General features: G+C 37.4%; 1 protein-coding gene across 11 annotated transcripts in view; it reads right to left on the bottom strand.

The window, feature by feature from the left end:
• The window catches only part of Erc1 (ELKS/RAB6-interacting/CAST family member 1), a 537557-nt gene that overhangs the window by 175723 nt on the left and 347634 nt on the right, over positions 1 to 14200 (bottom strand). The window lies entirely within an intron of this gene.

Raw genomic sequence — 14200 nt, 5'->3', positions numbered from 1 at the left:
TGAGCACGCATGTACCCATACATGAATATTACATACACACAAATAAAAAATTTTAGATATAAAGGCCAAAATCCTATCAATTACATATAGAAGGATCTTAGGAAATAAAGGACAAATGAATAGCAGATTCAGCATATACCCACAGAAGAGCAGTTTTCATGCATCCAAACTAAGTTTTATTGTTTATACCAATAAGGATTTCTTTAAGAAATCCAAAAAGATCTGGGCAGAGGGAAGCCTTAATAGAAACAGATCTGAAAACAAACAAAAAACTTGGGGAGGAGACACCAAGAGACACAGAATGCTAAATACCAGGAAAAGAACCAAGAGGGCAAGGACTGCACTTTGTAAGCCATTTCCACTTACTCTTTATTTAGCAAGTTAGAATTATTTAAATAAACATGTTTATTTAATTAAGAAGCAAGAACTATACTGATGAAAGCATGTTATCACCAAAAAGTAATCTTACAGGTAAGCACATAGCAGTGATCAAGGAAGATTGCAGCTTGCCAAGAACTAATCTTGCTGACAACTAATCTCTGCAGGTAGGGAAAGGGAGGGCTTCTGTCATTCACTCACTTCTACATAAACCAACTTTTGTCATGCTAAAACTGAGAGCTGACTGGAGACAGACATGCAGTATGGCATACTAGAGATGGGAGGAGACTCCTTGAAATGAGTGCCTGGTACCTAACCACATCTCTACTGTGATTAGTATCAGCTGCTAAACACCCACAGAAACACATACATTTGGGTTTGGAAACCTGCATTATTTACATATCTTTCCAAGTGCTCAAGATGATCTTGACCTAAGCAGATTCTTTCATTGCTGGGTAGACCTACTTGGGTATATACTCACATCTGCAAATTTTATCTATATTACCCTTGCCTTCTAGGAATTGCTGATGAGGGAAATTCCATTTTATCAGTTTAGTTCATGTACAACTTTCTAAAACTGAACAGAAACGTTATGAGGAAGCTCTTATGAAACCAGAAAATCAGAGTTGGATAAGCAGTATGTACAGGTGCCCTAACACAGGAAATACATGATGTATTCAGCATTTGTGGACTTGTCTAAACAGATCTCAAAAGTCTCCCTGCCATTCTGCATTGCACCATTCCTAGTAGCCAATGGTATCAGTTTCTTACATAACCTTTAAAGATAGTTTACACACACACAGCATGTATAAATAGCCATGTCTTACTTTTCCTACACAAAAGAAGCTAACTGTACACATACAGCTAAACTTTGTTAGTAAGGTTATTAATCAAAGTATAAAGTACATACAGAAAATAATTAATAAATATGCAGCTAGAGAAATCTGCTACAAGTGAACATATCTAGTTAGCATGCAGGTCAATAAACAATGCTGTCAGCACCCCAGAAATGTCTTTATGTTCCCTGCCCAGATAAAAAGTGTGTTTTTTCACACTTGACTACTTTGCCAGTTTTAACCTTACACAGATAGAATTGTATAGCATCCAATTTTACAGGATTTTTCACTGAGATCCATCCATGCAGATAGGTATGATTATAGTTCTGCAATTCTCATAACTGTACATTCCACTATGTAAAAACACTAAGACATTTTATTATGCTTTGATAGAGAATAATCAACTTTTCCTTTATGGTTCTTCAATGTTCAGAGTATTTTGTACACTACACACAATTTTATCTTCCTCAAGGTCATGAAAATATTTTTTACCTTTATAAACTCCATTTCATGTTTAGAGTTATGACATATACAGTGATTTCTATACTCACTGTAATGGTCAAAATTTACTTTTTATGATTATACATATCTAACTGAGTACCATATATAGCACAAAAAAAATTAATGATTAGAAAAAAACTCCCCATATACTTTTGGGAAAAGATCAAAAAGCATTCAAAGAATACTTACAAAGAGTAGGAAAAATAATTTAATAATACCTTCATTGTATAGAACCACATTTAAATTTCAGAAATAAGCAATGTGTAATATTTTGTATCTACAAAAAGCCTGGGATTGGAGAGATGGCTTGGTGGTTAAGAACACTGACTGCTCTTGCACACACACAGTGGTTAATACCCATTCTTAACTCCAGTTCCAAGGAATTTGACACCCTCTTCTGTCCTCAGTAGGCATTGCAAGACATGGGTGCATTTACATTCAGGCAAACTACTCATATACATAAAAAAATTTTAAATTAAAAAAAGAGTGAATCCTGTATGTATGTTCCAGAATTAAAAGCAAAAGCAACATCTATCACTTATCCACGGTTCTGCTTTCTCTAGATTCAGTTACCTGTAGTCTGACACTATTAAAAGGAATACTGCATAAACAAACAATTTATAACTTTCAGTTGTGCACCAGTCCAGTGGTGTGATGAAATCTCATGTCATCCTCCTCTATCCTGCATGGGTATCAATGACTGCTTTGTTGACTGCATCCATTCTGTGTGTGCTATTTGCCTTCTATTCAGTCAGCAGCCACCTCAGATATCAGATCCACTGATGTGGTCTTACAGTGTTGTGCTCAGGTAATGCTTACTTTACTTAATAATGACCCCACAGTGGAAAATGATGCTGGCAAATTGGATATACCAAAGAGAAGGTGTAAAGTGCTTTCTTTAAATGAAAGGGTAGAGTAAGATGGTAAGAGAAAGGCCAAAGTCACATGCCTTTTAGTAGTCTGTTCTAATGAGTCTATTTTATTAATAGTTACTGTTGTTACTCTCTTACTGTGACTAACTCACATATTACACTTTACCATACATATTCAGCACTGTTTCCAGTTTTAAGCATCCACTGGGGACAAGGTTATAATATATCCCTCACATGTAAGGGGCTATTATCATACTTAACATCCAAGAGCATTCTAAGTGCAGTTACTTGGCTCTATCCCATAAGTTCCCTGTGAAAAATAATGAGCATTCTTAATTTATATTACTTTTTTCTTGCAACCCCCCTGCCAGGACAGTTTGCAGTTGATCTCAAAATCACTATGTAGCTAAGGCTGGCCTTGAACTCCTAATCTTCCTGCCTCAACCAGCCATGTTCTGGTGCTGGGATTACAGAAATGTAGCATGTCCACCACATTAAAAAGATTTATTTGATATTCATGTGTGTGTGTGTGTGTGTGCGTGCGTGCATGTGTGCAGAAGTCAGAAGACAATTTCTGAGAACTGGTTCTCTCCTTTTACTGTAACATTTTCAGGGACTGAACTTAAGACATTTGCCAGTTCATCCACCACATTTAAGTTGATACATATATTTCAAAATACATTACTGTTTATTTTAACTAGTTTATAAATGTATAAATTTGAATCATCTGACTTTCTTATTTCATTCAACATGTTTTTCGTGTATTTTTTTCAGATAGGCCTACCATGTATTTATGTTCTAGAACCAAGAGTAAAATAGCTCTATGTATCACAAGCTATAAGCTGGAATAAAAAGCCTGAAGCAGGTAGACTGTAGCTCAGGCTAGGGCAGAGGGAGGCTAATCACAGATTTGGGGTGAGAAATGTACAAATGATCTTTGGTGCTAGAAAGCAAGGAAATAAGTGCTAGTACAAAAGAACATCAAAACCCTGAAATCGAAAGCATCTTAGGGAAGGAGGGAGAGAGACTAACATTACTGAGAAGACAACTCAAATAGAAAACCAAACATGAAGACATGCAAAACAATGTTTTCTCTACCCAAGGAATAGAAAGTTGGTTTAACATATAAAAAAATCAGTGTAATATACCATATTAATAGAATGCAGTACAAAAATCATGATCATCTCACTATGATAGGAAAAAAGCATTTGATGATTTCTAACACTCTTTCAGAAACAACTAGTTTAAAATCTAAGACTAGAACTTCCTCAAGTAATAAAGGCATTTGTAATCAATGACTAAATGCTTCCCCTCCAAGACTAGGATGTTTGCTCTTATCATTTCTTTTTTAAATATTTTATTATTTTTATTTTATGTGTATGAATATATTGCCTGCATGTGTGTAAGTGCACCCATGTCATGCAATGCCCAATAGAGGTCAAAAGAGGGTGTTGGATTCCCCTGGAACTGGACTTAAAGGTGATTGTTAGCCATCATGTGGGTGCTAGGAATTGAACCCAAGTCCTCTGAAGAGCAGCCAGTGCCCTTAACCATTGAGCCATCTCTTTAGCATCCCCATTTCTTCTTAACACTATACTAGATATGACAGACAGAGACCACAGGTCATATCTAAAAAAATTAAAATTTACCCATTATGTAGGCTGGCAAGATGGCTCAACAGGTAAGGTTGCTTATAACACAAACCTGATGACCTGAATTGGATCCCCTGAGTCCATGTGAAGGTAGGTGAGAACTGATTCCAAAAAGTTGCCCTCTGACCTCCACAACTGCATCCACCCACACACATATCACACAGATGAACAGATACACGCACAATAGTAATAATAACAATAATAATAATAAACAAGTTTAAAAAGTTATCCACATGGAGGTCTCTGGGAAGCTGCAGAAAGTCGCCACCTTGGCAGTGACACAGATCTCAAAAGCTTAGGTGAGATGTAGAGAAAGGGCCCATGAGCGTTCATGACTTTTGTTTTTGGCAGGGATCTGAGAAACACAGATGAGAAGTTTAATTTAAAAATGTTGGTCACCTACTGCTGAAGACAGAACATACTTCGGATACAGGATTTAGAGCAATATAGCTGGAGCTGAACACTTTGCCAGAAGGCTAGCTCTCATAGCTTTGGAGGGCACTATGAAGGTGCCAAGGGAAAACATCCATCGATGGTCCAACACCACATAGCATAATTGGTGCAGTAGTGGCACTTTTATCTTGGGGGCAATCAACAGCTACCTAATTGGATTAAAAGCACACTCAATGGGTAGAAACTCAAGTGTGGTACTGTAAACATAACCAAATACACATGTCTGGAGAGGTCATAGATCTTAGAAAAAAAACCCAAGTTGGTCACATCCCTAGACTAATATAATTTCTTCCTATGTGCAAAATATGTATCCTTATATTTACAAACATTCCAGCCACCACTCATCAAAAAAGCTTATTTTGTACCAGTTGGAGACTATTACCAAATACCAAAACTGGTCACACATAGATATCGTCTATGAATTGCCCAGGCCTAAGCGACACATCTACGATGCAATCTCTACACCTAAGGTGCACGGAATATAGAACGTGGTAATGAAGCCGACACTAATGAATCTCTCAACCGTCTTTAATGAAGATGCCTCATGCAACAGAGGGCCAGGAACACAAAAGGTCACAAATGGCCAAAATGTAGAGATTAAGAGTGTCAAGATGGATTGATGGTCCTTGGACAGGACTCCTATATTAAACTTCACCCACCCAGGGCTCAGGAACACTGAGGGATCATAGAAGAGGAGGCAGAAAGATTAGAAAAGTCAGGGAGGAGGTGCATGACCATATGGAAACAGAGTCCTACAAGCTCCTGGGATCCTGCTCATATGATTCTATGGCAATGAATCTATGGCAAAAGTTCCATGCAAACTCAGACAGACAAAAACCTAGCACAGAACTGGGGAAGTGAACAGCAGACCCCAATCTGAGCTCAAGAAACATTGGCAACTGATTACTGCTAAGTGAGGGAGAACTGGAGACTCTAGATAGGCTGACTAGACCTCAGTGGATGGACTTGCACTGGGGAATGTCTGGGGACCCTGACTTGACACATTGGGCCTTAGTAGGAATGACAGAGTATATGGGTTGCAGTGCGGGGGCTATGGGAGGGTGCTAGTGGTGCATCTTAAAGATGATTAAGATTGTTTGAGATATTCTGTATAAAATACACAAAAATTCAGTTAAAAAAAGGGAAAAAAGAGTTATCCACATGGGAAAGCAAAACATGAAAATTCTCTTGTTTAAAAAGGCATGCATATACAGAAAAAAACCTGAGCAATTCACTAAAAATCAGTTATAATGAACAAATAAAGTGAGGCTACTGGACTCAAGATTAATTTTTCAAAATGAATTATATGTCCATACACAGAAATAAAAATTAAAAGAAAACAATTCTATTTAAAATAGCATTAGGAAGAATGAAATATATATGCATAAATTTCACACACACAAAAAAGCAAGACATGAATACTGAAAGTTATAAAATCTTCTTTTTGTTGTTTTGAGACAAGACCTCACTACAGTATCCCTGGCTGATCTGGAACTCAGTATGTAGACCAGGCTGGCCTTAAACTCACAAAGATCCATCTGCTTTCTGCTTGCCCAGTGCTGGGATTAAAAGTGTGTGCCACCACATTTGGCCCTATAAAATATTCTTGAAAGAAATTAAAGGTGACTTAAATAAATGGGGAGACATTCAAATTCATAAAACAAAAGACTTAATTTTGTTCAGATAGCAAAACTACAAACTGATCTAGAAGTTCAAGAAAATCTTTACACATTATCTGTCTTCAATTTTTTTGTAGAAACTGTCAAGCTGATTCTCAAATTCATACAAAAATAAAAGAGAATCAGAGTAGACAAAAACTATGGAAGATTCATGCTTCTTGACTTCAGGATAGTATAAAGATGCAGGTTGGTCTTGACATGATGGTAGACATACAGATCAAGGGAAGAGAACTGACCGTCCCCAAATAAACAGTGACTTTTATGGCTAACTGATTTTAGACGAGTACTCCTATGGCGATTCACAGAGGAAAGAATATTCTTTTGACTAAACAGTGCTTGAACAATTGTCTCAGTCTGTTGCAGTTTTAATTTCACATGCCATGAATTTCCTGATGAAAGGGTATCACTTGTCCTATACAATCTACAACAGTTTCTGGATTAACTTGTCAGTCTCTTACAGTGTAACCTAATATGTTCCTCCCATCTTCAAGTTTCCTGTAAAATGAAAGACCTAAAGATTTACATGGATTTGGGAATGGTTCGTTGGGGCTGTTCTGACAGCATTACTTCATAGGTGATACCAAGCAGTTCATACTACATCATATAGGGAGGTACACAATGGCTCACTGCTGCAATATTAGCAATAATTCTGATTAGCAAATTCAGATAACAACAGTGATGTCTTCCTTATAAGTCTCTCAATCTTTCAGCAACCTCTTCCACTATCTTTCTAAAAAGTTATTTATTTTGAGGGGGAGGAAACACATACCACAATGCACAGTGGAGGTCAGAGGACAACCTTCAGGAGTCAGTTCTCTCCTTGCACCATGTGGGCCTTGGGAATCAAACTCAGGCTTGGAGTTGAGCCATCAACCTGGCCCATCTTCTATTATCTTAATAATAATCTGTGAGGTTAAATGTATTTTGTTTTTTTAGGGGCCATCTATGTTGTTTCCCTCTTGAAATTCCAAGTCTAATTTATCTCCAATTACAGGACACTATTATTGGCTTGTTTCTGTTACTCTTGTTGATCTAATGGAGTTACACACAATTAAGGATACAAATCTCCCATTTTAGAGCTCATCTTTTACTTTTATTATGGTATCTTTTGATAAAGTATATAAACATATCTTATCAAGTATTTATTCTAAGATGTGTGACTAACCCATTTAAGAAATTGTCTCTTTACTCAAAGTCACATGATATTTCCTACTTGACCTCACCAGTGGACTGAATTAGTGGTTCTCCTGGCATACAGAGGACCCTGACTTTAGCCAGGCTATGTGACTTGCTTTGAGCAATGGATTGTTAGTTTATATGACACAGGTTGAGGCTGATAATCTCTTGAGATGAATTGCATTCCTGCCACTGCCAAAAGAACAATCTTCAAAGTAGCTGCTGAGCCTCAATTGTGTTCTCAAATAAGCCATGTCCCTGGTTAGCTTTCTAAGGCACCAATATAAATCTCAGAACTTGAAAATTGTGGGAAAAGCCTTTATTTTCATTTTTTCTTTTTCAGATCGAGCAGGCTTTGCCAAGTCCTGTTTTGCTTGGCATGGGTTATTTAGTCTAAATGTTCAAATTATTGGCAAAGATACCTGGTATTGTTTTAACCCCTGCAGGGCTAGTAGCTATGAATCTGCAATCATTATAAATATCACCTAAGTTCACCAGAGGCCAGGCAATTTTTTCAGTGTTTTCAAAAAAATAATTCTGAGCTTTGTGGATATATATATATTTTTTAAAGAATGGTGAAGAGGCCGGGTGTGGTTTCACATGCCTTTAATCCCAGCACTAGGGAGGCAGAGGCAGGCAGATCTCTGTGAATTCAAGGCCAGCCTAGTCTACATAGCGAGTCCAGGCCAGCTGGAGCTATAGGGAGACCCTGTCTCAAAAAAGACCCAAAATAAAATAAAGTAAAATAAAAAAGAGGGGTGAAGAGTTAGTTGGTTACTGACCTCTCCACCTTGGGCTGCCTTGGAGCTTTTATTTTGTACTATCAAAAAATAAAGCCCAATGTTCAAGTCTAATAGTTTATAGTACTAATAGTTTATTGGATTCCTTGCCTATTTATATCCCTGTACAAATGTGTATTTCATTAACTACCTTCAACTGTTTCTGTGGCTGTTTTCCTGGCATCTCATCTACCATGTTTAATGACATGTCCTTCCTACTTTGAGTTCAAAAATGTCACTTCCAGAGTTTCATGCTAGTTAATAAAACACAGTTTTCTTAAAGATGGCCTAATTCCTCGTCCATTTGAGTGCTAGATTTATAAGGTATCTCTTCTTCTGACCATACATTTATCCACATAAGTTTTAATGTATGTTGGTATACAAAGAATGGTACCATAAACCAGGTTTTCTAGCTAATTACTTGATTTGCTCTCTGGCTCCAAGTTAGGGGAACAATTTCAATGTCAATTTGAATTATATTGTTTTCTGTTTCTTTTCTGCAACCTAAAAGAACATATTCAGCTAGCAAATTTGGCTACCTATGCCTATGATGCAACAGTTGTTGGACAACACTGAATCATATTCACTAAGAAATGAAGGTCTAAAGGCTGAAGGAAAGGAGAGATAAATATTATGCTAAACAAGAAATTCTCCATCATTTTAAATGTGCTTCAGGTCACAGTACAATTTTTAAAAGCAGAAGTTTTAAGACACAAACATGCAAAAAACCCTGTCAGAGCTGGGTACCAAGCATGTAACCTAACTACCTGCAGTAACATTAAAGGGAAAGCTCAGGGCTTGGCAGTGTACGATGCCAGCAGGACCAAATGATTTGCTTAAATCACAAGCTAATAAACTTTTACACAAAACAAAAAGGGAGCAAATATGACTCAACCACAGACCTATTTTCCTTAAGAAAACAAAACCATGTTGTGTGTGTGGGGGGGAGGGGGTCCTTTAGGTACTTCCGGTCTGCACCTTCAGGTTTCCCATCACCCTCTGCTCCACAACAGGCAACAAAGGATTTCTGGTAGTTTTCATGCTGCTTATGGAAAATCTTCGTATAGTTTCTTGGAAGAAGCCTGCTCCCAAAAGAAAACAATGGAAGAAAAAGGGAGCGGAAAAACAACAAAACAGCCAAATGGGCTGAAGGCGATGGCTCAGTGCCCAAGATCATCAGAGGACCCAGATTTAGTTCACAGCACCCACATGGCAGCTAATAGCTGTCTGTAACTCCAGTTTCAGGGGATCTACTGCCCTCTTCTGGTCTCTGAAGGTACTTCACATATGTGGTGTACTTACATACACGCAGGCAAAACATGTATTCACATAAAATTAAACACCCCTCAAGATTATCTAGAGCAATCACCTTACAAACAAGATCATCACTTGAAAAGTTTATGTTTTCTTGAGCAAAATTCTAGTTTAAGACTCAACCTGGGGTCAGGCATGGTACCACACATCTTTAATTTGAGGACTCAGGAAACAGGAGGCAAATCTGTGAATTTGAGGTGAGCTTGGCCTACATGGCAAGTTCAGGTCAGCCATCTAGTGGCTACATTATGAGACCCTGTCTCAAGAAAACCAAAAAGAGGGCTGGAGAGATGGCTCAGTGGTTAAGAGCACTGGCTGTTCTTTCAGAGGACCTGGGTTCAAATCCCAGCACCCACATGGTGGCTAACAACTGTCAATAACTCCAGTTCTAGGAGATCCAATTTCCTCTTCTGTCCTCCACAGGTGTTGCAGGATAGGGGTACAGTTATATACATGCAGCAATATACTCATACACATAAAAAAATAAAAAATATAAAAGAAAAACAAAAATAAAGCAAAACAAAAAACTCAAACCTGTTTTATAATAAAGGGAAAGGGGAGGAAGCACAAAAAAGTTGCTAGGTTCCTCAGCCAAGAAACATTTCTGAAATATTAGTGAGAATACACCCTCCATGAGCCTCTCTAAACAAACTCCTTTATGTTTCTCATAATTACTATTAATGAAAATTTGAATTTACATTTCCTTTACAGCTCTTTGCCAGTATTTACATTAGAAATTATTTTCCAAAAGAGTTTCTTTTTGCCATATTCTTTGACTAATAGATCTTTTTTTTGAGACAGGGTCTCCCAGTAGCCCGAGCTGGCCTGGAACTCACTATGTAGACCAGGGTGGCCTCGAACTCACAGAGTTCCACCTGCCTCTGCCTCCTGAGTGCTGGGATTAAATGCATGTGCCACCATCCCAGGTAAAAGATCAGTATTTTAAGGATACTGAATAAACATAGCTATGACAACAATATTTACATTATGTGACTGCTCTGAAAGGCTCTGTTCCAAATGTTTCACATTTCTCATCAAAATCTCACAATGGTTGGGGATGGTGGTATACTCATTAAGTCCCAGTACTCAGGAGGGGGAGGCAAGTAAATGTGAGATGGAGGCCAGTCTTGGATGGTCTACACAGCGAGTTCTAAGCCAGGTGCGGATACCTAGTAAGTTCTGAGAGAAAAGGCAATAAGGGTGCCAGAGCTGCAAGAGAGGGAAGAAGGGACATGGGAGAGACTTTGGCTTTTATCTCAAAGGTAACAGGAGGGTAACAAAAGGATCTGATTAGAGGAATAAGGAGATTTAGAGAGTTAAAAGAATCACTAAAACAGTGGGCAAGGAAGGAATCTCAGCAGAACAGAGAGAGAAACAAAGAGAGGACTAAGAGATTAGGAAGAAGCAAAAAACCCAGACAATCAGCTACACATCAGAATGAAATGGAAGATGGTGCGGCTGGAAAATGTGGCAAAAAGCTAACAGGATTACAGTAAGATGCTTTAACGAGTGAAGATAAAAGTAGACTACATTAAAACAAGGTCTAGGATGCCTGAGATAGAATGAAGGAAGACACTGGAAGCAAAAGCCAGTGGCCAAGAAACTGAGAAGACAAAGTTGCAGGTGGTTACTGACATGGATATTTCTTATTAAGTCTTCAATGAAAGCTTTCAATACAATGCTACAGCTGAATGCCATGAGCTTTGAGGAAGCCAGGGTTCTTACAAGCATGTGTCAGAGTAAGGGCTTGAAGGTCAATGGGAACAAAACACAAAAGGCTCCTACAACTAACTGCTAGGATAAGAACAAACACTTACCACCAGAAAAGTTTGCAGGAAGCAGCCAGGGGACAGAGAAGATAACATTCAGAAAAAAGGTATAAGGGGCCCCAGTACAAAGTTCAGATTGTATGTACCTGCCCAGGGAAGATGCTCAATGAGCATTTGGGGAAAAATGAAAAAACATGCAGATATAGCTATGAATTGTGAACTTAGAAGGGAGATATAGGAGGATCCGAGTGGGAGGGTTAAGGCACGAAAGCTCAACACACCAGAGGAGGGCTGAAGCAGAGCAGACTGCCAGTTTACTTTGTGGACAATGTCTCATGAAACCCATGAAGAGAGACAAGTAAAGTTACCTTCACTAGTTTATTTGAAGAGAATCACTACCCTAATAAATCATAACCTCAAAATAACTCCAAGGCCATAAAAATGAAAGCTTTTATTATTTATACTCCCCATAATACATGTTACTTACATAAGAACATTTATCATGTTTACAACTCTGTTCCCTGAAATTTCTATTCAAGAAATTCCAGCTGAGTCTTGATAGATACCTATGGTAACAGATATCAATTCAGCATTATGCTAAACCTCAGAATTGTGAGATATATTCTATCTTTTATTACTGAAGAAGAAATCACACTCTCACAATATAACGGAATTTTGTAGATTTCTCAACTTTTTAAATGCTTTTGCATTTTTCCTATTACGCTAACATTGCCGAACGTTGTAACAAGAAAAAAAATCAGCAAATGATACTTAAATAATGAACATACTCCTTGGGTGTAACTTTGCCATCTCTAAAATATGGCTCACATTCTCAATACACACTTTAAAATGCAGAAATTTCTCTCTTAACAGCCTGTGAGTTACAAACTATCTGTACAACTGGAGAATGGCTGGAAGAGGACATGAATATGCACTGACCAGCTACACTCTTTACTGGCACTGCTTCTAAGTTTCCAGTAATATTATGCTGTGGTAATAAATCTGCAACTGAAGATAAATTTATAAGGAGATTGAAAACATGTCAGTATAAAGGAAAGGCACAATTCTGAAACATGCGAAAGTTTTACTGTAGTTCCACTGAAGTTAATTTTTTTTTCATTTGGTTGCAACTTTTGAAAACATCAATGAATAAAAGTTTAAATTCAAGCCTAAATTTGGAGGGATAAGTAATTCCTGACAGTCTGGTCATGGATGATCTCACGGGGGCCGGAGGAGAGGGGACAACTTCCTGGGTCTTTGGGTCTGTTTCAGAATTATTTTAGTAGCTATCTACTGACCCCAACTGGCAGGGATAAAGAGGAAGTTACAATGACTAAAGCTGCTAATCTACTTTTTATGTTTTATGGAAAGAAAAAATTTAAGAACAATAAGAAAAGAGAAGATATGGGTGTAAGAATCGAAAGATTCAGAGCATTATCCTCCTATAGCATAGACTGAGGAAAATCCAGCACACTAAGAAAAGACCATGATGCTGACTTAATAAGGATTTTAAAGTTCTGCGAAATCCCCACTCTCACTTCCCAACACATATTAAATCTCTGTATTTTTATAACTCTTCCTCTTTTCTGCTGACAATTTCCTAAAGATTATTCCATTAAGTAGTTATATTTTAGCACTAATACTGTAATTATAAAAATCATGTTGTTTGTCTTATTTGTCTTAAAAATGGTTGGTGGTATTTTGCCTTTTATTAATAGCCTATTGAAACTCTGAGATACATTTTTGTTGTTTAATATAAAGATGACATTAAATATCTCAAAATTGTTTATAGGATTACTAGATGAGTACAATTTTAAACAAAATTCAAGGTGGTTTCAAATTTCAGGACAATTATCAAATACGGAAAATGCCAGTAAAAATTATGCAAACTAATCTTGAAATTAAACATTTAAGTTGTCTGACACTTTTTTTATTCATTATTTTTTTTAAAAAATTTAATAACTACATGATTAGAAGAAGCATCTTATTACAGCTTTAACATATTCAGTAACACACTCCAGAGCAAGAATACATCTCTTTCACAAGTGGCTGTAAGTTTCTAGGTTCACAGTTGAATTAATACAGTCATACAATGTTGAACTCAGCATGAGCCCTTAAAGACATAAAATTGAATGAGTTTTTAACCTCTAAAATAGATCTCTATTTCATTTTAGAATATATTTTTCCTTGCAGAAAGACTCATTTTTTTTTTTTTTTTTGCTACAAGCAGTGAGATGTTGGAGCATGCATCTCTAATCCGTATGTTATCTATTATTAGTCATAATTGGTTGTACTTGAATCCTTGAGGCCTATGTATGTCTATAAAGTCATCAGGTAGATTTCAATGGTAATGTTTATCACCTCTACTAAATAACATGACATAAATTTCCATGCTTCTTCCTCGAATATAACACATTTTCAAAAATTTGCTGAATATTATTTGTGTGTGTGTGTGTGTGTGTGTGTGTGTATCACACAGAACATCCCAAACCATCTTATTCAACTATACACCCACTTCCCAGATAGAACCCTCCCATAGCCTCCCTCCCCCCATTAGAGCCCTTATACTCTTACAACCCTGCCACTGTTTGCTGTGTTGTCAGCACCCACAGCCACTCTCCACTATTTGTCCATCTGGTGAATCTAGTCAACCTGTCTACAGGTCTTTGCGTTAGGAAGGTCAGCTGTTCCTCATCTACCAGCAATTAGTTGTCAATATTCCTTTAGATAAGATTGGGGTCTGCTGTTCATTTTCCAAGTTCTATGCTGGGTTACTATCTGGGAGTCCCTC

This window comes from Nannospalax galili, unplaced genomic scaffold (genome assembly GCF_000622305.1).
Source record: "Nannospalax galili isolate Female #2095 unplaced genomic scaffold, S.galili_v1.0 scaffold199, whole genome shotgun sequence".
NCBI lineage: Eukaryota > Metazoa > Chordata > Mammalia > Rodentia > Spalacidae > Nannospalax > Nannospalax galili.
Note: the sequence above shows the minus strand (reverse complement) of the source record. Positions and strands in the feature narration are given on the sequence as shown.